The 27,980-nt window shown below is 42.0% G+C and overlaps 1 protein-coding gene and 1 pseudogene across 1 annotated transcript in view; one reads left to right on the top strand and one right to left on the bottom strand.

Moving 5' to 3' along the window:
* PPM1A (protein phosphatase, Mg2+/Mn2+ dependent 1A) overlaps positions 1–17,071 on the bottom strand; it is a 50,632-nt gene extending 33,561 nt beyond the window's left edge. Inside the window, exon 1 of the mRNA XM_045013555.1 lies at positions 16,815–17,071. The gene's annotated coding sequence lies outside the window, so the exon portion shown is untranslated. The remainder of the gene's footprint in view (positions 1–16,814) is intronic.
* Positions 171–27,958, top strand: LOC123368215 (annotated as a pseudogene).
* Positions 27,959–27,980: the final 22 nt, after the last annotated feature.

The following is a 27,980-nucleotide window of genomic DNA, read 5'->3' as shown; positions in this document are numbered from 1 at the left end:
TGCCCATTGCATTGGGAAGGCCATTGGTGGATACATCTATAGTGGAGCATATCACGGTTGAGCTGGCTGGTTATAAGAGTATTTAGGACCTATCTGGCTCCAGGGTCTGTCTTTCAGTGATGAGTGGTGCGGCGAGAAAGTGCATGGTTCCTGCACATCATCATCATCGGATGAGTGTACTGCGCCATGAGAAGTATGGGAATCTGCTCTATAACTTACAGGAAAGCCCTCAGTACCGAGAAGTGGGGACTGCAGTGCCGCTGACACAGCCAAGCCTCTCTGTTGCGGTAGATTCTATGTCAGTTCTGATGTCGGTGCCATCAAGATGTGGCGTTGATTTAGTCAGCACGGTCAGTGCCAACTTGGTTTTCTCAGCTGATGCCAGTGCCAGGGGTGGAGGCATGGTGCTTGAGGAGATGCTCAGTACCGGGTCTCTTACGGGTGAATTCAGTGCCTTGGAGGAGGTATGTTGCCATCTGTGCCTTGACTCTATCTCCTTCACTCAGGACTCAGCAGTGCCAGAGGTGCCCAGAGTGTTATAGGGCTCACCCGAGCATGTGTTGGCATCAGAGGTAGCGACCTGCAGGAAACAGCGTATGTTTGTTTCTGCAGTGCTTTCTGTGCCCTCTTCCTCATCTTTTAGAGGAAGGCAGGTCTCCTGTCTCTGCATGTCGGGTGCCCAGAGAGGAGGTCCATTGGTCTGGCTCTTGTTGGAGAGATTTCTCCATCAGTATCATTTTCAAGTGAAGATCTCAGTAACACCGGGCTCTCGCTTTCAGATTACTGCAATGGGTGCATTTATGCAAAATATGCATCTCCCCAAGACATTGGACACACACAGAGTGTCTGTCAGAAATGGGCATTACTTTGCAACAAGAGTTGCATCACTTAAAGCCTGGGGAACCAGGCATCTCTGACAGTTAACCAACCACGGCGCAGGGAGGGTAAACTGGAAAAGTAAACTTCCCCCCCGCTAAAATCATCACTAACACTAACTAAAACTAATTAGAACTTTTAACTATTTAAACTACTATTTAAAAAAAAAAAAAAAGGTTTGGCAAGAGTAACAAGTGCTGCCCCGAGCTCCGTCTACAGCAGAGGACAGCTGAGAAGGAACTGGAGGGTTTGGGTTGTGTGTGCGCTAGACGTGGCACCAATGGCACTGCGAGATGCCTACTGCGCATGTGAGACCCGCGCGGACCCTGCCACCATAAAATTCCAATCGACGGCACCAGGACGCACAGACACCTGCTACAGGGGCAGCACTCAAAGAAGAATTTAAATATCTTTGCAATATGCTTTATTGAAAAAAAAATTCCTACACAGGGTAGATTGATTTAAATCAAAATAATGTCTATAAGTCATTTTAATCATGATTGAAGTAGGTCAGCAGGAAAACTTTATTTAAATAATCAGTTTTAATCATGTTTTGCTTTTGTACTTATTGGTTATTTTCCTAAAGAAAACTTGATTCTCATTAGTTGGTAACCATTAAAACATGTTGATTTGCAACTAAATATAACAAACATTAAATTTGGTGCTACTTTTTTGCTAACCAGGAAGATACACAATGTCTATACACATTTATTTAAGGAATTATATAGCTTAATTTACATTTATTCAGAGTCTTGATTTTTACATTTTTTATGTTACAAAATGGTGAATGATGTATTTATTATTACATAATGATTAATCTTAACTTATGATTATTGTGCGTCAAACTATTCATAAATCCAAATTCAATTAAAAATTCAAACATAGTATTTAATTTTTTGTATTAAATTACAATTTTGTATTAAATAGATCTTTAAATGATGAATACATAAAAAAAGTTTATCAAAACATTATGCATTTAGAACTGTTTTATTAAACAAAGGAAGATAAAAAGACTTCCTTTAAAAAGTGGAAGTCAAATCCTAGTGAGGCAAATAGAAAGGAGCACAAACACTGCCAACTTAAGTGCAAGAGTGTAATAAGAAAAGCCAAAGAGGAGTTTGAAGAACCGCTAGCCAAAAACTCCAAAGGTAATAACAAAATGTTTTTTAAGTACATCAGAAGCAGGAAGCCTGCTAAACAACCAGTGGGGCCCCTTGATGATCAAAATTCAAAAGGAGCGCTTAAAGATGATAAAGTCATTGCGGAGAAACTAAATGGATTCTTTGCTTCAGTCTTCACGGCTAAGGATGTTAGGGAGATTCCCAAACCTGAGCTGGCTTTTGTAGGTGACAAATCTGAGGAACTGTCACAGATTGAAGTGTCACTAGAGGAGGTTTTGGAATTAATTGATAAACTCAACATTAACAAGTCACTGGGACCAGATGGCATTCACCCAAGAGTTCTGAAAGAACTCAAATGTGAAGTTGCGGAACTATTAACTAAGGTTTGTAACCTGTCCTTTAAATCGGCTTCGGTACCCAATGACTGGAAGTTAGCTAATGTAACACCAATATTTAAAAAGGGCTCTAGGGGTGATCCCGGCAATTACAGACCGGTAAGTCTAACGTCGGTACCAGGCAAATTAGTTGAAACAATAGTAAAGAATAAAATTGTCAGACACATAGAAAAACAAACTCTTGAGCAATAGTCAACATGGTTTCTGTAAAGGGAAATCGTGTCTTACTAATCTATTAGAGTTCTTTGAAGGGGTCAACAAACATGTGGACAAGGGGGATCTGGTGGACATAGTGTACTTAGATTTCCAGAAAGCCTTTGACAAGGTCCCTCACCAAAGGCTCTTATGTAAATTAAGCTGTCATGGGATAAAAGGAAAGGTCCTTTCATGGATTGAGAACTGGTTAAAGGACAGGGAACAAAGGGTAGGAATTAATGGTAAATTCTCAGAATGGAGAGGGGTAACTAGTGGTGTTCCCCAAGGGTCAGTCCTAGGACCAATCCTATTCAATTTATTCATAAATGATCTGGAGAAAGGGGTAAACAGTGAGGTGGCAAAGTTTGCAGATGATACTAAACTACTCAAGATAGTTAAGACCAAAGCAGATTATGAAGAACTTCAAAAAGATCTCACAAAACTAAGTGAGTGGGCAACAAAATGGCAAATGAAATTTAATGTGGATAAATGTAAAGTAATGCACATTGGAAAAAATAACCCCAACTATACATACAACATGATGGGGGCTAATTTAGCTACAACGAGTCAGGAAAAAGATCTTGGAGTTATCGTGGATAGTTCTCTAAAGATGTCCACGCAGTGTGCAGAGGCGGTCAAAAAAGCAAACAGGATGTTAGGAATCATTAAAAAGGGGATAGAGAATCAGACTGAAAATATATTATTGCCCTTATATAAATCCATGGTACGCCCACATCTCGAATACTGTGTACAGATGTGGTCTCCTCACCTCAAAAAAGATATTCTAGCACTAGAAAAGGTTCAGAAAAGAGCAACTAAAATGATTAGGAGTTTAGAGAGGGTCCCATATGAGGAAAGATTAAAGAGGCTAGGACTCTTCAGTTTGGAAAAGAGAAGACTAAGGGGGGACATGATAGAGGTATATAAAATCATGAGTGATGTTGAGAAAGTGGATAAGGAAAAGTTAATTACTTATTCCCATAATACAAGAACTAGGGGTCACCAAATGAAATTAATAGGCAGCAGGTTTAAAACAAATAAAAGGAAGTTCTTCTTCACGCAGCGCACAGTCAACTTGTGGAACTCCTTACCTGAGGAGGTTGTGAAGGCTAGGACTATAACAATGTTTAAAAGGGGACTGGATAAATTCATGGTGGCTAAGTCCATAAATGGCTATTAGCCAGGATGGGTAAGAATGATGTCCCTAGCCTCTGTTCGTCAGAGGATGGAGATGGATGGCAGGAGAGAGATCACTTGATCATTGCCTGTTAGGTTCACTCCCTCAGGGGCACCTGGCATTGGCCACTGTCGGTAGACAGATACTGGGCTAGATGGACCTTTGGTCTGACCCGGTACGGCCTTTCTTATGTTCTTATGAAGCATTATCTGCAGTCAGTGAATTGAACGGATTGTTTCTGGTCACCATGTCATTCAAGTTTGCAGAACTAGTAGATTTCACCCTCACACCTCCTTTTATTCATAGATTAGAAGAAAACAAGCTTTCCTGCTTTTTCAACCCCAAATTGATTTCTCAACGTTGAATAGACTAATCATTGAATACAATGGAATGAAGTAAATATTCTCTCTGCACCTGTGGAAGTGGCTACTGCTGTCTAAAGCTGATTTAGCGCTTGCAGAAAACATTTATTGATTACTTTTTTTGTATTAACTTAAATGACAAATATATTATATTAAGGCCTAAAGTGCTTATAAGTTGTCAATTTCAATTTTAAAATTATTTATTTTTACATAAACCTGTATTTAATATAAATTTTAAAAATACACGGGCTGAGGGCTTACATAAAAAAATATTTTTAATGCACCCTAATCTTTAAAAAGAAAAAAAAATACAAGAAGGCTTCCATCTGCCAAAGTGCTAAGCAAAAGCATAGTATGGCTTACTTCAAAGTTCAAAACATGACTCAATTCAGTCAAGTTCCAGAGAAAGAGGACCCTCCTTTCTCTTCAGACACCTTCCTAGATGTGATTCCTCCCTGACTCTCCACACCACAATGCTCTTATATAGCTGCTTGCAGGATTATTTCTCCACCCTTGACCCAGCCTTGCTACCCTGCACTGACAGCCAGAAAATGCAGTCCTCTGACAGGTTTCAGTGGTAGCCATGTTAGTCTGTATCAGCAAAAAAAAATAATAAAAAAAACATTGAGGAGTCCGTGTGAGTCACTGAGTATTAACCTCTTCCCTGCCTACCTCGAGATGCTCAACACATCCCACCATAGTATCCAAAATTGCTAATGAAGATAATTAGGAAAGAAGTAGTGCACTCTGGTTATGTAGATCAGGACTCTTCTAATGTCCAATTTGTTTTGGCAAGCTTTGAACACAAGGAAGATGCCACTGCCTTGACACCAATGGAAATGTGAAACATGCACAATTTTTCCTTGGAAGCTATTTAGTTCCAAAACATTTCTTTGCAATGTTCTTGCTACATAAATACTGTATTTATTGACAAAGAGGATAAATTGATAATATATTGCCATAAACAGATGACAGACTCAAAAATGTGTATTTTGCAAGTGTCTATAGAACGAAGTTCTAATTCTAACTAGGATGGGGCTTCCCTTGTCACCATCTCAGCCTTCTTCATGAAGAAGCTTCCTGCAGAAATGGAGGCCTGTCTCATATTAGTCATTCCAGGAAGGATTTGAGGTGCTTTATACAAAATATAACAATTATGGGCAACATTTTGACAAAGACCTGAACTGCATGAATATGCTGGTCTTCTCCAAGGCAGAAGATGAAGCTATTGTGCTCATCCATGAGACATGACTGAAGTACTGAGTTTCCTTCCTTCCTTCCTAAAAGTCAACTGAGAAGACAATATCCTACAAGTGAAAAGGTGTACAAAATTCAAGTTGCAATGTGCAGGCAGCCCACGGAACTGCAGAGAATATTACAAAAGGCTGGAAAAGCCAGCAAAATATCTAACAAGCCATGATGCCAACCAGCGAGGTGACGACCTAAAGCAGAATGCAATGGTGCCGCACAAAATAAAGTGGCACAGAAAAACAGGTTGTTACTAATTTGGACCATGGACAGCCATGGACACCTCAGAAGAATTCATAAAATTCCTTTGCCACATCATATGTTCCCCTAAAATCTTGCCAGTCAAGCAAACAGCAAAGTTCTATTGCCTCTTGATCCACAAGAAAAGAAACTGATTGTATTGCTCTTTGTTCTATCAGTTGATATAGGGGTTACATATGAAGCCATGAGGCACTCTTATAAATTCTACTGAGTACCCCTTACTGATTTATATCCATGTATTCCTGTCAGAGAAGGCCCATTTGTTTGAAGAAATTCAGTCACAGGCTGAGAGTTTAAGTCATGTCCAAAGAAAACCTGAAACTCCTATCTGGTTGTCCAAACAGGAAATTGTATTTAATTAGTCTTTTTAAACATTGAGTGCTGTTCCTCTCTCTAGGACAAGCTTCTTATCTGAGCTGCACTTAAGTTCCAGGTGCTGACTGACATCTCTGACTCAATGCTTAAACTCAAAACTGCCCTCATGCCAGTTTCCTTGAAAATTTCACCAAGTGGAATTATGCCCAGTGTTGGAGTGTGCATACATGATTAGTCCTATCGTCTCTACACTGAACAGTAGTATGTGCTGCAAATTACTTATATAAGCCAGAGCATATGTCCCACAAAGTAACAAGTGGGACAAGCAAATCATTTGTTTCTTCTACTTTTCTGTGACATTTACAAGGAAACAAACAAGGAACTGGTTTTCCTTTTCAGCATCAGCTTGGCTATGATGACCAGTCAGTGTGTAAACAGGTGATCACGTAGCAATAGTCTTTCCTTTCTACTGATATTCAAAACAGCAAGAACTTTGTGATAATGCCCCTCTAATAGAGAAAGAGATTAATTGCTGGAACCAGAAGGATCTGTGGCAGGAAGAATGGGAAGAGGTGGGAAGATGGACAGGAAAGCAGAGGAATGAAGAAAGTGCAGTGGGAGAAACAAAAGTCATAGGAATCAGGGTTAGGCATGGAAAGAGCATGATCAAGAACAGGAAAGTGAATAAAGGATAGGGAAAACCAAAAAGGCAATAGAAACAGGAATTGAGAAAGGACAGAATTCATTACCTGAAGAGGTAAGCTTAGGATTACTACACTGAAAGAAAAGGGTATAAAAACACATGAAATACTTCCTGATCCATCTAAATCATAAGAAAATATTTTCTTTTCTTTCCGTGCCCTCCAACTGAGCAAGTTATTTTGTTTCACACAGTAATTAACAAGTGCATGTGGCTATTTACCTAACAGTGTGAAGATTCAAGTATCACAGTCAAATTTACCAGAGTAGGGAGCTCTAGATCATCATTCCTTTGATAAAAATGAATTCTGAGCTCAGATCGATAGTATGGACCATGGAATATTTTCTTGTCTGGTCTGGTCAAAGGACCCCTCCCCCGCCTTCTGCTCCAGAGGTGACCTTTGAGGGAGATTTGATAGTCATGCTATTAGGAGATGAACTGTGTTTTATCTTAATTGCTTTTCTGTGCAAGTAGCTCTTTTCTACTTGTTTTGGTTATAGGAGCCACAAAAGAATGGTCTGATCCTCTGAAATCTTAGGAATCTCTTCTGGGGTTTAGAGAATGACAGACATTTTTAGTAAAAATCACAGAAGAAAATTTCAATTTCTTCCTCCAAAAAATCCTTGTTTTTATTAATTGAGTTGAATTTGTTGCAAGTGGTGATTTATTTTCCATATAAACAAATGCTGCTTCTACATTAATGCACAGATCAGCACTCAATGAAAAAATACAGCTGATCTGACTTTCTTAAAAGTCGCCTTAGACATGGAAATCTGTAATACATCCTGTCAGAGTTGTGTTACCTGAGCAAAGCAAGTAGTTATTGCAGCATTTTGAAGACAGGATGATGTAATCTCAACACCACCTTGTGAAGTTCGTTTCATTTTACTAGCTGTTCAATAGCAGAAAGCTACTGTCTCCTTCTGGGATCACTATAACCTTGGTCAGACAAGCAACTGCTCTGTTGACTTTAGGAGAGGATATTATTAGTTACTATTTGTATCACTGTAGTACCTAGGAGACCTAGTCATGAACCAGGACCCCATTTTGTTAGGTGCGGTACAAACAGAACAAAATTACAAGAGAACAGACAGACAGATAGGGGTAATATAAGGAAACAATGAGACAATACTGGGCCGCATGATTGTCAGTGGTTTTGGCACACCAGCAGCCTAACTCTTGACAAATTTTGTAGGCATCACAGAAAAGGAGAGTTTTAAGGAGGGTTTTGAAGCATGATGAGGTTGCTTTGTGGATGCTTACAGTGGGCAGCTTGGGAGAAAGCATGAAAGTACTTGTTGCACACTGGTTAAAATTTCAAACATTACCAAACTGACTTGTCTTACTTTATAATGCTGCATCACTTTGCTGGTTAGTTTCCTTCATTTATCTTTTTCTTACTCTTTCAAAAATATTAAAAGTTGAAATGAAGAATACACCCTTCTTAGATGTAGATATGGGAATAATTAGAAGCATTATGGTAGCACCTTCTGAATAACCAAAATCAGGGCCCTATTATCCTAGGCATTGTAGTAAAAGACAGAACATGCCATAAAGAGCTTACGATCTAAAGTAGACAAGACAGATAGCATTTGGGAGAAAGGAAGTATTCTCCTCATTTTACAGATGGAAAATGAGGTATAGCCAGATTAAGACCAACTCTACTCTACAAACTTTTTCAGCATAGCTATGTTGGTCAGAGGTGTGAAAAGGAATGATCCCTGATCGATAAAGCCATGCCAGCAAAAGCCCTTAGTGAAGAGGGAGGATAGGGGTGGTACAGAATGAGCTATACCAGCACAAGTGCAGTTTTGCCACAATAAACTGCATCCATACTACAAGCTCTTTGATGGAATAGTATACAGGCAAAGTGCTCTTACCGTAGACCTGGCCAAAGTGATTTGTCCAAAGCCCCACATGAAGCGTGTGACAAAGCCCAAGAATTGACCATAGATACCGCATCCTAACCAGAAGATAATTCTTCTTCTGTTTATATGTCTTCCATCCCTGCAGTGCTAGCTTCTTGAATTTCAACAGTAAGTATTGAGTCAAAAGACTATTAAGGAAACAATATCTTGGTTTTCCTTGTTGGAAATGGCAGATTTCAGTTCTTCAGCCACCTTCTTAAAGACCACTCCACCCTGACTCTTCCATTTTCATTTTAAAACAGTAGAAACTGTTTGCTTTTATTATTTTTTTTCTTTTAAAGCTCTGTTTTTCACACAAACCTTATTCAGAAGAAGGAAGCATGCAGTCTCCCCTCCTCCCCAAGCAAAGCAATTATAAGTGATGAAAAAAGTTTCACACTCCACAGATCTGTTCCCTGTGCACATTCAGAGTCTATGTGCTTACTTTGCTGACAACAACAAGTTTTGTCTACTTTTTATTCTATGGGAAAGTGAGCTGGATTCTTTTCTAGCTCATTCAGAGTTGTTAGCCAAGTTCTAATTCAAAGTAGTTTTATTATCGGTGCACAAGCCAGAAGTACATAGATTGATTTTCAGATCCTTGGCTAGGTTTGCAGCACAGGCAGTTAGAAAAAAACATTTTTATTTATTTATGAACTTATCTAATTTGATACAGAATTAACTGAGAGAAACATAGGGTCCAACATGTATTTTTATAGAGCCTCTTTTCAAAATATAACTGTAGTTTAATTTCCTGGCTGATATACAAAAGAATTTTCCTATGGACCTTTTTAGGGATCTAGCTCCTGCTGACCTGTGCTCCTAAACATTTCAGTTAAATAGTCTTAAGTTACACTGGCATTTGGAGTAAGACACTATTTGCGGGAGAAATAGCCTCGGATTTGGGTACAGCTGGAAGTTAAGAATGCTAAGAGTAATAATACAGCCTCCATTAGAGAACTTTACCTTAAAGAAGGTTAAACAATACTCCCAGTCACTCATTTATTGGTGGAGGTTCAGAAATTTGCCATGTTGTTGGTCCCAGTTACAATATGACATGGCTAAAATATGGCTGGTTTTAGCATGGATGTGAACAAACAGTAACCTTAATGGGTTTTGCTATCTTGCAATACAAAAGCTTTCTGGACTGTAGAGTACCTTCTGTGAAATAAGTGGTTTGTTGCACGGTTTAAATGATGCTTTCATTCAATTTTCCCTTGTCCTCACTGTTTAAAGAAAAGTTAGGGTGGGTAATCTCTTGGTATGGGCCCAAGCACCTGGTGCCAACAGAACTTATTTATATGGTACTTATTTATGATATTCATCTGCATGGTATGAAAGTGCCTCAAATACTGATGAAGCACGTTTCCAGCAAAAAGTAGCCTCAGAACACTACCCATATAATGTAGTATGACTCAAGAGATACAATCTGTAAGAACTCTAATCTGCTGAATTTACTGTTTTTATCTGTGCCAAGTTCTAACAATGGGTCTATCAGACTACACCTCTACCCATTCTGCTAATGGTGCCAGCCTCTGCACCCCAATCGTCTATTTCTTTACAACCACATCAAGGGTTACATGTGAAAAACCCTTCCTCAGCTGCTGACTCTCATTTAACTCTTTCAGAAATCCCACATCTTCCTTGATGCTTACAAAAAAACAATTAAGTCATCTATTATTTCTCACTAACCTTATGACTGTCCTCTCCCTTTTATGTTGCAGGAAGGAGCAAAATATTGGGTGGAAAGGATGTAAGTTCAGTAGCAGAGAAGCTGTATGTGGGGAGTAGATGGGGTAGGCAGGAGATGTAGTGTGACTAGCCTAAACAAAACAAAAAAATGCAACAAATATGTGCCTATTACTACTGATAACTTTTCTTGGAGGCTATATCCCTTTCCTTTGTCTTTCATCTGTCTTTTTAATGTAATTTTTTTTGCAAAGGTAATTGGCATATGCAATAAAATGTGATCAAATCATACTATAACACCACATCGAACAGTTGCACAATTGTGTTACACATGTGTAAGTAAACATTGCAGCAATGACAATCAGTTGACAGTTTGTCAGGTTTCAATTATAAGCTAACCACCTCACCCCCAACTTCTGGGGGAACTGCAAATATAGCCTAAGAAGTCTTTTGAACCAAAAATGTCTCAGAACAAGAAGGAATTCTGAAATAAAATATAGGGTAAAAAATATTTTGTTTGAAGTACAATTCGCTGTGCCCTCTGAAATCTCATCTGTGAATTATAAATCTATTTCTTCTTGCAGATATTTAAAAAGGTATAACCACAATGGTTCTCAGTTGACTAAATATACATCCCTAGTATTATTAAGCGATGTAATTCAGTCTACCTTTGTCCTACTTTTTCAAAATTAAAAGTATGGACAATGACCAGAGGGACTGATTTCTTTATACATGGGTCGGAACTTCCTCCTCAATCAAGTTGTGTATATTATGAACGAACTTCTCATTCACATACCAGATGAACCCCTTCACACAGATCAGCATGTTTATAGGGTACAGGACCCCAAGAAGGTGCCACCAAGAGGAGAAACAGCATCTGAGAGGGATAACCTACAAGATGATCATGCATGGGGGGTAGGGAGGCCAGAGAATATCCCACATATGAGTTGTGTATAGACAACATTCAACACTCCCCACCCCGCAATTATTGATTAGTAACTACTCTTGTTGGTGGCCTTATCAGTTTCTGAAGAATTTAATCTTTCATTATAATGAAAACTATTTCTACCCTTTATGGCTGCAAAGATCACCTGAATCTGACAGATGTAATGCTATCTTCCATATTCCTCAGAGATAGATTGAAACATCACCAGGTGTGAACTGTGCTCTATTACTTTCAGTAGCATATTGACAATGAGGCCAAATGAAGAAAATTCAGTTGTCAACATTTAACTCTTTCACTAACAGAATTAACAGTTATTTTGGGATTATAATCAGAATTAGAGGATAGTGCAACCACTGCCTCCTCCCCCTTCCACAATTTGATCCAGACTTCTATAAGAGTATAACGTTTTCTGCTTTCAGGTAGCTTTTCCTGAAGCAGTAACAACTGCTTTGATTATTTTATATATAAATGTTTACAGTAATTATTCCGTAATAGGGATTGGTTCATTTGGCCTAATGTTAGTGCAATAAAGAACACTGCATAGCTGAACAGTGGCATTTTCAGTAAGTGATAATGTTGACGGGACTCCCCTTTGGTTTCTGTCCAGTTCCAGGTTTGGACCTCTGAAGTTGAACCATTAGGAAGGTGGCAGTGGGATAAAAATCGGGAAGAGTGGACTCACAGAGAAGCCCCATTCCCACTTGAAAAAACTAATTAAGTATTTAACTTAAATATCACCATTTAGGGCTTGTTTTTTAAGTCTCAAGCTTACAAACACTTCCACAGGTGAGCTGAAGTTACAGTACAACTTCAGAGTTAGGAACACCAGAGTTACTAACTGACCAGTCAACCACACACCTCATTTGGAACCGGAAGTATGCAGTCAGGCAGCAGCAGAGATATTTAAAAAAAAAAAAGTGTACACTACTGTGTTAAACGTAAACTACTAAAAAAATAAAGAGAAAGCATTATTTTTCTTCTGCATAGTAAAGTTTCAAAGTTGTATTAAGTCAATGTTCAATTGTAAACTTTTGAAAGAACCAACATATTTTGTTCAGAATTACGGACAACCTCCATTCCCAAGGGGCTCATAACTCTGAGGTTCTACTGTACTTTCATAGCAAAGCCTAAGGATTTTCAATTCATAACCTTGCTTTTTAACCTTCAAACACATATTTGGAGCAGTAGAGCATACTGTTTTACTATGACATATCCTTATGGCACTGAATATGTCATCAATGAGCCACAGATCTTGGGAAAGCCTTACTGGCAAACTTCTGAGACGTAACAATCTTGATGTAAAAAACTAACAAATTAGTGTTACAGTCTCTTTTTAAAGGTGACCTATAGAAGGAAAATAATTGGATATGTGCCCTTTTTTGCTTTGTTATAATGTCTAAAGAAGGCTTTCATTATATTCTTTCTGCTTGTTTTTTACATTAGAAATTCAGGGCATGTCTAACCTGGAAGACAACATAAGAACTAGGAGTGAAAGTTCAGCAACTGAGAGGTGAAGACTGTTTAAATGCAATGACTAATCTTTTGGAGAAATTTTAGAATTATTTTTGGACTGTACACTATTTGGGGCAGAGATTCTTCCAACTGGACAGTACAGTTGTCTAATAGCACTTCTCACCCTTCCCTGCATTCTGGTTCCCCCGCATTTTAACTGTTCTTGCTAGTCTTATGATTTCAAGAATTTACCCCCTTATCTTGAATGCTTATGAAATCCCCTCCTATACCACAACATTACTCAGAGAAGCCATGGAAAGAATCTCCCTATGCAGCTGTGACACGCGTTGTCTAGATATCATGAAATACAGCAACACTTGTTGGACTGCATTTCATGGACCTACAGCCCAATAAACATTCTCAGTCCACCAACATCCTTTCAGGCACCTCTACCCTGATATAACGCTGTCCTCGGGAGACAAAAAAATCTTACCGCATTATAGGTGAAACCGCGTTATATCGAACTTGCTTTGATCCACCGGAGCAGGCAGCCCTGCCCCCCCAGAGCACTGCTTTACCGTGTTATATCCGAATTTGTGTTATATCGGATCGCGTTATATCGGAGTAGAAGTGTACTACATTTACAGAGGCATTACACTTTGTACACTGGAATTACTACAGTGATGGGCACTTTACTGAAGGGACAGTCAACTTAAACTTGACAGAAGTGAGATTTTTTACACCTAATATTATTATATCTGAAGGATAGAGGAAAAACATTTTTTAAAATGTGAAGATGTGATCATAAAACCACAAAAATCTGCAAGAGAACTGAGGGACTTTTACATACAAAAAATAAACCAGCTTTCAAGTTGACCGTCTCCATTTACAGCACTGATGTGATGATTTCAGTAAAGCCAGGACTAAATTTGCCAGGGCCGCACAACATGGCAGGAGCTGCACAAGCTTCCCTACACAGCTCTGCCAAAGCACTACCATCTTGACCTAAGGCATCTTTGTTATTCAAGTGATTGGTCTCTATAAAACAGCAACTCATGCCAAAGTGAACATTTTTAAGATGTGGATCAACAGGATCAAGGATGGAACTAAACTTTTATTCTCATTTGTGACCCAAATAGCATTTGATCCCAGATTTCCACAAATAAAAACTTAGGGCAGTAAACCACTGAATTAAACAACAGTCAGATTCATTTTATGAAAAGAATGAACATTTGTTACAAATACTGTCTATTCAGTTGCAATAAGACTGTACTTCCCAAGATGTTAGAAGGCACTTAAAATGTCATAAAATAATTAAATAAAAGTTATGGACACACCTTTGTTTTACCCAAATCTTACACAATTTTTGCTGAGCTGATAAACTCAAAAAATCTTATGACATTAGAATAGCCTTGATTTTGACATTGACAATAGTGCAAAATAATTAATCATGGTTATTATAGTTACATAAAGTTTATATTTAATTCATCTTTGGGAAGCAGATGCTTAATAATCTGAATTCCACTAAAATGGCAAAGTGTAATAAGATCTCCCTTTTATTGACAGCTGCAATCTAAAACATATAAAGTTGCATAAGTTTACAAATTAAACCACACCCAACTGAAATCTTTAAGAAGTATTTTGGGGCCATTAAAGTATTTTGGGGTATTAAAAGGCTGGTCTCAGCACGAACGTGACTCAGTTTAACTGTGTTTAAACTATACGCTAGGTAAGAAACAACCAGCCTGATTTCACAGGGGGGAAAAAACATTGTATAATATACCGCTTGTAATGGAATTTGCATCAAACTATCAAGTGAATGCCTGTTCAGACATGTTAACTTCAACCAACTCTCACCAATCCTGTGATATCTCCATCCTCCTCTGAGTTTTTCACTGAAACATCTCTACAAACCTTGCCATAGAAAGCTCAGTAAATACTTATGTTTTCCATATATTCACTTTTTAAAAAAGAATAAAAGCACTGAATACTGACCATGAAAAGCTAAGATTTACCAGATAACTACTTTCCAGAGGACTAAGCCTATTAGCAAGAGTTAGGCCTTGTCTACATTAGAAAGGGTTTGCCAGTATAGCTGTATATACCAGAAGCATCTTATACCAGCAAAAGTGTTCCCCAACAAAACAACAAAATAAGTTATACTAAGAAAAGAACTTTTTTTTCCTAGTCTAACTGCATCTACCTTGGGGCTTTTGCCAGCACAACTGTGTTGGCTAGGGGTATGATTTTTTCCAGTCCACTAGCTATGCCAGCAAAACTGAGTGTACACTAGGACTTGGATACAAGAGGGCAGGTGAGAGGAGACCCCATAAAGCGAGAGAGATTCAGGGGCAAAACACTTGCGAGATGCCCAATCCCTACTGCAGGGAAGGATGCTGGAATTTCTACCAAAATGTTTTTCTTCTTCAGCAGTTCCATTGTTATGGATACTGACAGGAAGCATCGGATACTAAATATGACGCTCCTATCCCCCCTCATCCCAACTGCTGGAAGGGAACAGGAGCTTAAAGAAGGGTCTCTGGTACATCACATCTCCCCCAACCCCAATTTTCTCACTCCTCTTTCCTCTGAATAACTCTCCAGTTCTTGCCTCTCCTGCTGTCCACAGCTTCCCAAGCAGGAGGAGGAATGTGAAACTGACACAGAAAGAACTGTGTGAAACTGACAATTCTTGATAGTTGCTTCCCACAGGTTTCAACAGCAGTGAAACTTGTTAGTTTCACATTACTAAGGCTTGGCAAAGCCCAGAGCAGCAGCAGCACAGGCACTGAAACAATTTTTCTGAAGACCCAAAAAAATACTGCACTGGTCCACATTTGGAAGGCCCTCTCTCACAGGCATAAGAAATAAAACATTATTTTATAAATGGAAGCTTAAATTCTGAAAACACTGATGACTTAGGCCCCACACATGCCAGGGAAATCTTTCTCCTCATCACCCGTGAATGGCATGTGGAGCTTGAAGCCTTACTGCCCTGAATGTCTTTCCTTTTAAGATAGGCATCTGCTTCAAAGATTAACTTCTTTGTATGAAATACTGAGCCCTAAACCATAATGTTATCACAATAGTGATTCTCAACAAGCAACAGGCTTTCTAACTTATCAAAGGACACACCAACCCTAAAACCAGTCCCTCATAAGCAAGACAGCAAAGTTGAAGGACCCTTATTGTTCACCAGTATGTATGTCAAAGAAATGCTTATCAAATCAGTTCTTTCAAAACTATTAATTTGCAGCACATCCTAAACACATCTCCAGCTAGTACAGTTCATGTTAGTTGCAGAAAAAAAAATTCTCAGCCCACATCTCTGACATTTAAAAAACCAAAACCAGCCAAGATTACCAAGTACGTCAATGGGCAACAGTTTTACAAGGGGCCTAAACTCTCCCACCCACTCTTAACATGGGAAATAAGACAGCACATGCTTCATCTATGTAACCTTTGCTTTGGTTCTCAAAATTGTTTTTAAAGACCTTAATACGTAATTCAAACTTGAAATGGGTTTCAATGGTTCGCCTAGGGAAGCGAGCATGGAGGCGGCGGCTGCTATAAAAATAAGAAATCACTATCTGGGAGTGTTTGTGAAGCGACCCTTGGTGGGGTGGGGTGTTTTATAAATAGATGTGTTTCTTAATGGTGCCCTGCCCCAAGTGCTTTGGCGGCGGCGGCGTGTGTGGGGGGTGTTTATAAGCATTATTAATGGAGCTCGGCTGGCTGGGAGCGCTGCTGGATTGTTACTCGCAGCAGGCCCGGGGCCGCTCTCGCGCAGGGGAGCGGAAGGGGGGGGGCTGTCACCCCGCTATTCCCCACTCCGCAATGCGGGGCTGGACCCCTGGGGACAAGCCCCTGGTCACCTTCAGCCCCTTGAGCGCAGCATCCCAGGCAGGGGCAGACTCGCTCGCAGAGACCGCCTCGGTGCTGGCTGCTGCCCGGGATGGCAGGTCCGGGGGGAGGGGGGGTCCACACTCCCCCTCCCGCCTCTCTCCGTAACCCCGCGCGCGGGCCGCCCCCGCTTGTTTACAGGCCCCGGGGCCCAGGCGGCGGCGCGGCCCTCAGCGCCCTGGCGTACTCCGCCCCGCCGCCTCCCGCTCGGCCCGCCTGGCCCGCCTCCCCACTCGAGCCCCGCACTGCGCAGCGGCACTTACTTACCCCGCGGCGGCGGCCAAAGGCACCGGCTCTCCGGGGAGCGGAGGGAGGGCAGGGCCGCGCTCTGCGCGCCGAGGGGCCGGGGTAGGGATCCGCGGCGGGGCTGGGCCGGCGGGCCGGCGGCCTCGCTTCAGTTCATTCACAGGCAGCTGCGGAGAGCGGCTCTCTGGCCAGGGGGAACCAAGAGCTCATCCCCCCCCTCGTCCTCCTCCCGCCCCCACCCCGCTCGTTCTCGCCCTGCCTCGAGCCCAGCGCCGCCCGCCGCCGACTCGCGCAGCGCCACAGACCCCGCTCCGCTCCCCTCCCTGAGCGGCACACGCGCGCTCCCGAGCCGCCGCGCTCGCGCTCTCTCTCCTTCCACCCCGCTGTGTGCGGCGCGCGCGCTCCCTGCCGTCCCTTCGCGCGCGCGCGCGCGCTCCCTTCCTCCTCTCTCAAGCAGGGGCCCAGGACAGCTGCGACGACTGCTGGTACAGCCGCCGCCTCCGGCGCGGCGTAAAGAGCCCGGATGTTGGTTGAGCTCGGAAAACTGCAAGGGGGGAGGGGGAGTAGACTGTTGAGCTATTACATCACCTCCCGGATCCCTGCTGCGCATGTGCTGCCCGGGGTTCTGGCGGGGAGGTGGTGTGTGTGTGTGTGAGAGAGAGAGACGCTGAGGGGGATGGGCGGTATAACCGCCCCGCTCACTGGGGGGAGAGACAGCAACACTATCCTGTGTGTGGCACCGAGCCAGGACACAACCCCCCCGCCTCGCTTTCAGGCGGGAAATGGGGGAGAGATACCGTACAGGAACCCCCCCCCCGCACGCACACACACGCTGCCCCCCAAGGGGCTCGGTGACCTATGCTGCTGTGTGGTGTAGAGGGGATCTAACCAGCTCAGCCTGATATGATCAAGAGACTCGCCTGCTCCGAGGCCGTGGCTGGGGACTGAGCGTAACATGCACGAGGAAACCGTTTCTCAGTCCCCAGAGGGGAAAAGAGACTGTACCACACAGCAAAATATACTCCCTGCTCAATACATACGCTATCCCCACAGGGGAGGTGCTCTGTAACGTACACAAAAATCCTACAGGCACCCACACGCACGCACACCATTCCCAATAACAACCCCTGTACACAAGCACAGCTTCCCCCTCCCCCACACCGCTCACAGTAACATCTCTCTGACATAAAATATACAATACCCCCCCCCCCCCGCAACAGGGCTAACAAACTAATAGGGTCTCAGGTGGCCCAACCCCGAGGCTCATGTGAGAGATGTCAGAATTGCAGGGAGGAGCTTAAAAGGGAAAAATCCAGCTCCAACTAGTGAGGAGAGTAGGTCCTGAGTTCATCCAGTTGTACTTTGTCTCTGACTCAGCCCACAGCTGAGGACTTCACCATGAATATTTGCAGCATTGATGGGACCCGGACCCAGCTAGACTACCTGGTCATGGCAGGGCAGGGGGAGTTTGGGGGTCTGCAGGAGCAGTACATATGCCTAGGGAAGGGTTCCTGCTCATTTATGCCATCAGTGAGATAAGCAAATTCCACACCCAAACCCTGCAGATCCAAGACCAGGATTAGTTTCCCATGATCCTTGTGGGCAACGAGGCCAACCAGGACCTACAGCAGCAGGTGCCCAAAGAGGAGGCATTAGTCTTCGACCAGGAGAATTGCATCCCTCTACACAGAGGGTACTGCCTCAACATGGATGAGTACTTCCACAAGGTCATCAGAGCCCTCTGGAGGTTCCAGGGGCTGGAGAACCCCCCTATCCACACAGTGCACCCCTCCAAATAGAGTCTGAGAGCTGCCCCTGCTGCGTTCTGTATGGAGGGGGGTCCTCCTCCCCCACAACCTCTTCACCCCAACACTGGGGAGGAAGAGGGATTCTCCTGGTGGCTGGGGGGGCCAATGGGAGAGGGGTGAAATATTCTATAGCTGTGTGTATATATATCTACAAATAGCTATATTATGGGGAGGCAGATGATGGGAGCACAGGTAATATTTTGGGATGAATCAAGGCAAGGATTCCTCAGGCAATTGATGCACAGCAACCCTGGAGGGAGGCTGAATCAACTGAACCATCTTGTATTGGAACTGCACCTTTTCCTTAGCTAGGGAACTTAATTAGACCCACAGCTTTCCAGAAGTATTCTCAGGGAAGATAGAGAAGCATTCTGGAAGGGGTGGACTATCTGGGCTCAGCCAGAGGGATTGGACTGGTGTGTTGAAACACTTGGTCACTGCAGAGCAGAGGCCTAAAGGAGTGCTGGGGCCCGGTTTAGGACCTACAGGGTGCCCTAGTGTGTAGAAACATCAGTGACAAAATGGTGGAGACTGCAGGCATGACCTTCCCACCCCTGGAGAAGTGGGAAGACTGATTGACCCAGGCACAGCAACTGTACCATCTGGAGAAAGACTGGCAGATGGTTGAAACTTGATTGCAACTCCTTGTTCCCTGGCTTCATCAGCGTGAGGTTATCCGACTGGCTCATGCTTTCCCTTCTGTGGCCATGAGAAGACCCTGGCCAGGATTCTGGACCACTTCTATTGGATCAGGATTTACCAAGAGGGCAAAGACTTCTGCAGCCCCTGTCCTGATTGCCAACTCATAGGACCTTAAGGGGTGGGCAAAGCCCATCTGGCTCCACTCCCTGTAGTAAGTGTCCCATTTGAAATAATAGGGATGGATCTAGTTGGACTCTTAGAAAAGAGTACATATTAGTGATAGCGATTATGCCTCCAACTATCTGGAGGCAATCCTGCTACACTCCTCACATGCAAAGATTATTGCAACAGAACTGCTAAAGATCTTTTCCAGAGTTGGGGTACCTAAGATGATCACCACCATTCAAGGCACCAACTTCATATCTCATCTGTTGAAGGTGTGTGATCTATTAAAAATAAAAATCCTGTGTATGTATGTCTATCATCTGCAAACTGAAGATCTGGTTGAATGGTTTTATCAGACCCTAAAAACGATGTTGAAAATGTTTATTGCTGTAGACTCCTGCCATTGGGATCAGCTGATTCCTCCCCTTTTATTGTCTATTTGAGAGGTTTCCCAGCCATCTACTGGGTTTTCCCTATTCAGACAACCCCAGGGTCTTCTTCATCTGATCTGTGAGATGTGTGAGGAACAAACTCCTAGAACAGAGAATGTTGTACAGTATATATTAACACTCCAGGAGAGGCTCAAGACCCTAGGGACCTTCACCAAAAAAAACCTCCTTAGTGCTCAGCAGTCTCAGGAGTGAGCCTATAACAAAGCTTCTCTCTAAATGACAAGGACCATATGAAGTAGTCCATCACATATGGCTAGTTAATTATGAGATCTGACAACAGGATCTACCATATTAACCTCCTGAAACCCTGGAAGGAGCAGAAAAGCTCATTTATCACTCCTTATTCCTCTGAGCCAGAGCTGTGGCTCCAAGCATCCACCTCCCCGGATCCTGACCCCATGCAGATGGGGAGAGAATCTAGACCTGGAGCCAAGGGCCTAAGTGAGACACCTATTGAATGCCTTTCCAATGGTGTGTTCATCACAGCCAAGACAAATTCATCATGTTCAACACCATGTCCAGATGGAGCCAGGGCAAAATATCAGGGAGAACCCTTAGCCGCTCTCCAAAAAAATGCAGGATGCGGTAAAACAGGAGCTCTGTGCCATTGGAACTAGGGTCATTGAAGAATCCCAAAACAACTGGCAAAACCCAGTGGTACTGATCTCTAAACTGGATGCTATATACTATGCTATATAGTTCTGTATAGGTTTGAAAAAATCATTGCTATCTCCAAATTTGATTCCTAGCCCATGCCCCAAGTGGATAAATTACTAGCCTGGCTGGGTGAGGCCCAGTATATTATAATGTTAGAGCTTCCAAAGGATACTGGCAGATTCCACTCACACTGGAATCACGTGAAAACTGATTTTGCCACTCTGTTTGGCTTGTATCACTTTAGGACTATGCCCTTTGGCTTCCAGGGCATCCTAGTGATGTTCCAATAGCTCATAGACTAAGTCCTCGAACCACATGGTTCATATGATGGAGCTTATTTAGATGATGTGGTCATCTATAGTTGAGACAGGGAGGCCCACCTAGAGCAGGCTGCCACCGTCCTTTGATCCCTGCGGGAGGCTAGCCTAATTGCAAAGCTACCAAAGTGTAAAATCGGAAAGGAAACCTCCCCCTTACCTGGGTTTTGGGGAAGGGCCCGATCCAGCCCCTACTGGACTAAGAACAGGCCATGAAAGCATGCCCAGCCCCAACAACAAAGAAACAGGTCCAAAGGGTTTGGGTGGCTCACAGGTTATGACCACTGATTCATGGCAGGGTTTTCTATGATAGCAGCCCTTCTCATGGACCGGAAAGTGCAAAGCTGGCAATCCAGCTGTGGATCACCAGCAAGAAGTATGGGTTGGACAATCCTCTGGTTTTTGAATCCTTTGAAAAATGGATCATTGTCAAAGGGGAACTGAACAGGTGCAACAGAGCACAGGGAGCACTTTCCTCCAACTCTGTAGCTGACATCCTTATGGAGCCAGCAGGAACCCACCAATACTTCCTCTACAAATACTCATTCCCAGTTTCCACCAATACTCCCATCATCCCCTCACACTAGTCTAAAATGACAATCCCACTGTGGATCACCAGCTGCAAGCAGCAGTTTTTCAATCCTCCTGTAGATTATCAAACTGGTACCTGTAGCTAGGAATCTATAGCTGGACTGGCATTGCATTGTCAGGGCTGAAGCCAGGGGATATTAATTTAGCAGTGGTGGGCAGGGGAATTTTCAAGGAGGCTGTCATGGGAATGGGGCATGGCCAGAGGGTTACTGGGGAGTGGTGTGGGGGCAGCATGTGTAGTTTTCTCTGAGTCCCCAACTAGAGCACAGGCTGGGGACTTTCAGGGCTGGAGTGGGTCTAGAGGGGGAGCATTTCTCAGGGGAGAATAAGAGGGATAGTGGAGCTGGGACTATGGTTGGAGGGGCAGAGATACTGTGGAGGGCTGAGAAGCACAGAGTGAGGACTCAGCTGGAGGACTAAGGAGGCTCACTGGTTGAGGCAGATGTCATCTTAGAGCAGTCAGAGATGGTGCTCATGACAGCCACACACATCTTAAATCAGATTAAAGCTGCCCTAATGTGAAAGCTGGGAAAGCCTTAAATTGAGTGCAGATGACTAATGTGGATACACTCAATTTGTGAGGCTTCGGACTGTGAATAAAATCACCTGAAACCCCACTGAGTGACTGCTGTGATGTAAAAGGCCTATCATAAAACATAGAGCAAAATCATTCTGCCCTTTTCAATTCCCAGAGATGGGTAGAGCTATTGTAACACATAGAGCTTTTTTGCACTCTAAAAGTTTATTGTGTTTAAATGCAATTGCAAAGAATTGAGTTAGCTGGCATTGCTGACCATGACTGACCAGTGCATGTAGACCAGATCAAATTGTGTTCAGCATTGCATCAGCTAATCGTTACTACTAACATGATACTGAACACAATTTGCCCTCATTTACATAGACCACTAAGTCATGTCAATGAGCAGTGTTTCAGCTAACTCAGCTCTTCACAATCATGTTCATATACAATACAATTTTCTAGTGAAGCCAAACCAATAGAGGAGCTATAGCACACATTCCTCTGAAAATCTATCCTCAGGCAGAGTCTCCACTGTACCCCACAACAAATGAGACTTTGACAGGTCAGCACCTAACTCACCATGTCCCCATCTATAAGACGTGATGTCCCCTGTAGTACCCAGATAATTTATTAACATTTTTGAATCAGCTCAAGCTTTAGAAAGTGTTTTTAATTTTCTAAAGCTTGTTGAATAAAAGGAATGATCCTCTATGCCTGCATTTTCAAAAGGGAGAGCTTATGCATATCTGTAGAAATGTTGGCCCTAAAACTACACACACATTTCTCCAAACGAAGGCTCCAAATCAACACACAGATAATTCTTCAGCCTCCACTCCTCTCATGAACTCACATAATACTTTGCTGAATCTGTTTTAATTCCTTGAATTATGTATCATCATAATGAATGTTTAGATTTGAATTAGTATTATTTACTGCTTTTGGTTGTATTTTTTTTAAATGTGATTGCAAATGTTAAGAAGCTGAACAAAAGTATGGTTTAGCTTTTTCAGTGCTGCCCGAGATTTAAGCTGCAGGAATGCATGGGTACAGAGTTTTGCTGTTGTCATTTTCTATTTATATGTTTTTATCAGCAAATGGAGTTGAGTCAAATAACCAAAATACATTCTTAAAGGATAACTTTGAGTTTGTCAGACCTAGTTTATTGGCATTGGCAACAGTTAACCAGAAACTCAAGGACCACATCTAATTTGAAAATGGAGCTATGTAGCTACACTCTTCTTCACTACATATTTGTAGCCTGAAGAGACTACAACTCCCAGCACGCAATTCTCTATGTAGGCCCACAGCAAGATAAGGTATTGACTGTGGGGACCTATAGTCTTTGGAGACAGAACCTCCACATTAACGAGGACAGCCCGGGCTTCATTGTAAAATTTCTGCTGCACTGTGTGTCATTTGATAAAAGTGAATTCAGAAAGAGTCCTGTTCCTTGGCACTGAACAAGGAAAAAGGAAAACATCCCTAAAGCTACTATATCTGTCTGTCTCTGCTTCATTGTAGAATTTCTGCTTAGAGCCTTTTCTAGTCCTACTCCTTCCCAGCTTCCTGCTAAAGTTTTAAAGGAAGTGTTGTCTATACATGATATTTAACAAGAATATTTAATAAATTAAAGATCAAGACAATTTGTCAGCTTTACCATCATTCCACAATAAATTATCTATTAGCAATGAGGTGGATTTTGTCCAGTTGAATCACTTAGATTGTAAGATTGCAAAGGTGGAAAAACATGTTCATTAGTTTTAGGATTTTTCTCAACAAGACTATCTCCCTTCATTAAGAGTGTGTTTGAATTCCATTGATACTAGGATCATGTAGCAATCCAGCTGGGGTTTGGAACCAGCAGAAGATTCCACTTCTTTCCTTTGTAATGACTACTTTGATCAGTGTTTAATCAGGTAGAATCTGTGCATGTTGGTGGTTTCCAGTATTTTTTCTCATCCAGTCTTAGCTAGACTTGGTGTCCTGGTGAAAGTATGGGTAAATTTTGGGCTGCATTCCAATTGTTAAAGAAGAGAGCCTGAGATCTCTTCAATTTGGCTTCATGTTATTTAAGGAGGGCCAAATTTACCTATAACGTTGACATCATTCTGATATGTTGATCCAAAAGTAGCTAAGCTGGATTTACTCCAGTGACTACAGGATACCAAATCAAATAAACAGTCTTTTTGTTGTAGATTTCTCTTAGTAATCTGTACTGGTATCTCCTCCAATCTGCCAGTAGTGGATGATGGGAACTGGAAGTAATATGCTTGAAATTACACCATATCCCAAAAGCTTAAAATTAAAAGATGACAAACTCTGGCCTATAGTCAACGACTATTTGTTCTGGATGCCAGAATGAGACAAGATGTATTTTAACTTCCCTGTGAGCTGTTGACTCTAGTGAGAACCTATATTTATAAGAAAAATAGTTAATGGCTAGTAATTAAGTATGTTACTTTCTTTGGACAGACTTAGTGCTCTTCTTTTCCAAGGCCTACTGGGTAATGCTTTGGGCATGAGAGGTTTTTAGAATCTGTCTTTCTGGTCATTGTGCCACACTGCAATTTGGACTCTTGACACTTGGCGAGGCCACAGTGTCCCTTATGTATCCTTTTCAATGTCATCTTTGTGGGACCACAGTATAATTTATCTATGGCAATCAGTCCTCCAGTTTTGGAGAGTTCCCCTGTCATTGCATGGAAGTCACAGATTAGATGTTAGACTTACTGCTAAGTAATTGTGCTATGTTATAAATTGAGATGCATTTTGCAGTTGTGTACCATCACTGGTGATCATTTTAACCAGTTCTGATTTTCAGGATGAGGCTGGAAGGCCACTAAAAATGGCACCCATGCATGCTTCTAGATCATCTGAAGCTTCTAGAAAACATGAATGATTAACGGGGTTCTTGGTAAGATGTCAACCACCACTAGAAATTGCCCGGGTGCATACTCTGCTGTAAGTATAAATCTCATCAAACACATGAGCAATCACTTGGCACTTCAGGGACATCATGTCTAAAACTTTTTACTAATGATACCCAGGGCTTGTGGTCTCATGATCTTGACATTGCTAAGACCCTGCAAATATCTTGTGAAGCACTCATGCCCATAGGATTGCAAAATATTAGGGGAATACCTAGTCTTGGAATCTAAACGCCATCTGGAACAAAATGCTACATGCTTCCAATCATCTCAGTGTAAATTCAGTAACACCCAGGCAAGCTTGTATCTGTAGGCATCTGCTGAAACAGCTGTACACTTGGAAACTTCATAAATGCCAGTAGTGAAGAAGTAGTCAATAGATGGTTTAGATTGCATGCCTGTGCTTTATCCACGCCCAAACTGATTCTCCTTAAGCATTTCATAAAGAGCTTGGCCTTTTGAGGAAAGGTTGGGTATGCATTTTCTTCATTCTTGAAATGTACCAGCTCCATTACAATTTGTCTTCCTGATACAGTTTTTTAAGAAACATTCACACATCCTCCATTCTGGCCACACTGAGTCAAGCTCTGTGTTTTACTAGTATTATTTAAAAACAAATACCTTGTTGTGCAGAGTGGTAGTGACTTTTTCTTTTTATGAATAGCAATCACTAACCTAAGACTCTTTAAGTCTGACTAATTATGCACAAATTCAGTAGGAGATTCACAAAGCAATTTTCCTATTTCATCTTTAGTTGTGAATGAGAGAAAGTAATTATCAATATGTTTGAATTTCTCTAGTGAAAATTTTCTGATGGAAGTAAGCGACAGTTCAGAAAAATCAAGAAAATAAAAATGTAGTAAGCACCTACATTTCAAAAGGATGGAAAACCCTTTACTTTGAAGACTTGTACCAGCAGAGGGTTTATGCTAGAATAGTGGTTACGTTGTTTGGTTTGATTTTATTCCTCACAATATTTGTATTTTATATGTAGGTTTTTCAGTTGTTAATAACCATTACTTACCATGTTTATCACTCACATTCATATATCTAAATGAGAAGCAGGACAAGTATGTTCTCCATGCATCCAATACTGCCTTTGAGAGGGGATCTTTCTTTAAAGCTAAAAGGAATCAGAATTCAGGTTTGGTATGTGCTAACTCTAGACCCCATTTTCCAAACTCACAATTGTTATTAGCCAGTATTTGGCAACTGCTCAGGAACATCACATTCAAAGGTTAGGTAGTGATAGCAAAACTATCAGAGGGGTAGCTGTGTTAGTCTGGATCTGTAAAAGCAGCAAAGAGTCCTGTGGCATCTTATAGACTAACAGACGTATTGGAACATGAGCTTTCGTGGGTGAATACTAGAATATCATTTTCCTTTTTTGAAAATTAAGCTAATACTTGGTAAAGATGCCGGATTGATAGCTCTGGAAATGGAAGTCCTACAAAAGGTACAGGAGGGGCAAACTTCCCCACACTGCTCTGCCAATGAACTTTTACTATATTCTGGAGGGACCACTTTTAGAGTATGTCTTCATTGCAGTGTTAGCTTGGGCTAGCCTAGCATGAGTGGAGCATCCCCACTGTGCCAGATCCATGTGGTTGTGTCCACAATGGTACTGACCTTGCTGGGCTGGATTTCTAGCAGAATGACTCACGGTTCTTAGCAGTACATTGAATTGGGCCACTCTTTGAATTCATTTGCAGTGTGTTGTGGGAGAACTTTTCTGTCCTTCCTGGGCTGCCGTGGAAGTGCTCTTGTAGGTCTTACTGATGTCATGCCACAGCTTTACCACACGATTGGTATCAGTTTCTGGCCAACTGGCAGCACGGGAGAGGGATTTGTTGAATGGCATCTCTGTAAATGCTGTGGAAGTGCAACAGAAATGGAGCAGGCAAATGTAGATTTAAAACATAGTGCAGAATAAAGGAGGAGTTAGACAAGAAATACAGCCCGAGTGGAACTGTGGGACAGGATAGGAGGACTAACAGCACCCCAGCTGGATTAGCCTGTGTTCACACAGCAAAGTTGGTGGGTTGCCATCTCAGGCTGAAGTGAAACCCAAGTTCAAGCCTATACCCTCAGCCATGCCTGCTAGCCCAGGCTTAAAGCACTCTCAAGCTCAGGGTAGAGGTTCTTTTGTATGGCTAGTAAGGGGTTAAAGTGAAACACATGGGCTAGAACCTGGGCAAAACCAACACTGAAGCCTCCCCCTCTGTGGGGTGAGGGGGCAGATAGTTCAGTCTGTGGAGCATTTGAATTCTTTTCTAACAATAAAGGAGCCCTTGCTGTGGGATTTTTTTTTGGTGCGATGAGGTCTTGTCTAGGAAAAGGATGGAGAATTACAATTTATTTCAGAGAGGCCACACTAAATAGCTGTCAAATGGCGATGACTTTTGGTCACTATTAGCCTGCACCAGGTGATCTAGAAGGGAAAAAGCACTTTCTCTTCTTACCCATTCAGATTTCCAAGTAACAATTCCAAAGCTGAACCCAAGGGACACAGATAATATGGCACAAATTCAGACAGTGCAGGGTGAATACAGTTTGACAACAGCGTTTTGACAGCTCACCAACATCTGCAAAACACCATCTATTCGGAGGGTTCCTTTTGATAGTAATAAAAGGTTACTGAAGAGCTGAATGTCCAGAAATATTTGTTTCTTTCCCCTAAATATAAAGGAATATCAAAAATAGTGCTAATAATATTTTCAAAAATCAAACATTTCTCAAATAGTTTTTTTCTGTGATATGTGGCATATACAAAATACACAATAGCATGGGGTTTTACTGTTTTTAATTGGCTCTCGTGGGAATTCTGCATGACATGTTCCACCAATGGGGTGGAGCATGGCAACTGTGTAACATCTTAAAGCAACACTATTCCACAGTTTAGGTGGATTTAGACGTACTGTACCACAGAGGCTGGGATAAACTCAGTGCACAAATACTACTTTTTTGACCAGCTGTCTTTCTGATTCTCTTTCAGATACAAAGAGATGTATACTATTTTCCAGAATTGTCAGAATGCTGAACTCTCATTGATGAGCATTTGTAACTCCTGGATGTACAATTGCTAGAAGTTTTATTCTGGTCAGAAGA

This window comes from Mauremys mutica, chromosome 4, assembly GCF_020497125.1.
Source record: "Mauremys mutica isolate MM-2020 ecotype Southern chromosome 4, ASM2049712v1, whole genome shotgun sequence".
Lineage (NCBI taxonomy): Eukaryota > Metazoa > Chordata > Testudines > Geoemydidae > Mauremys > Mauremys mutica.
This window is presented reverse-complemented; position numbering and strand designations above follow the sequence as displayed.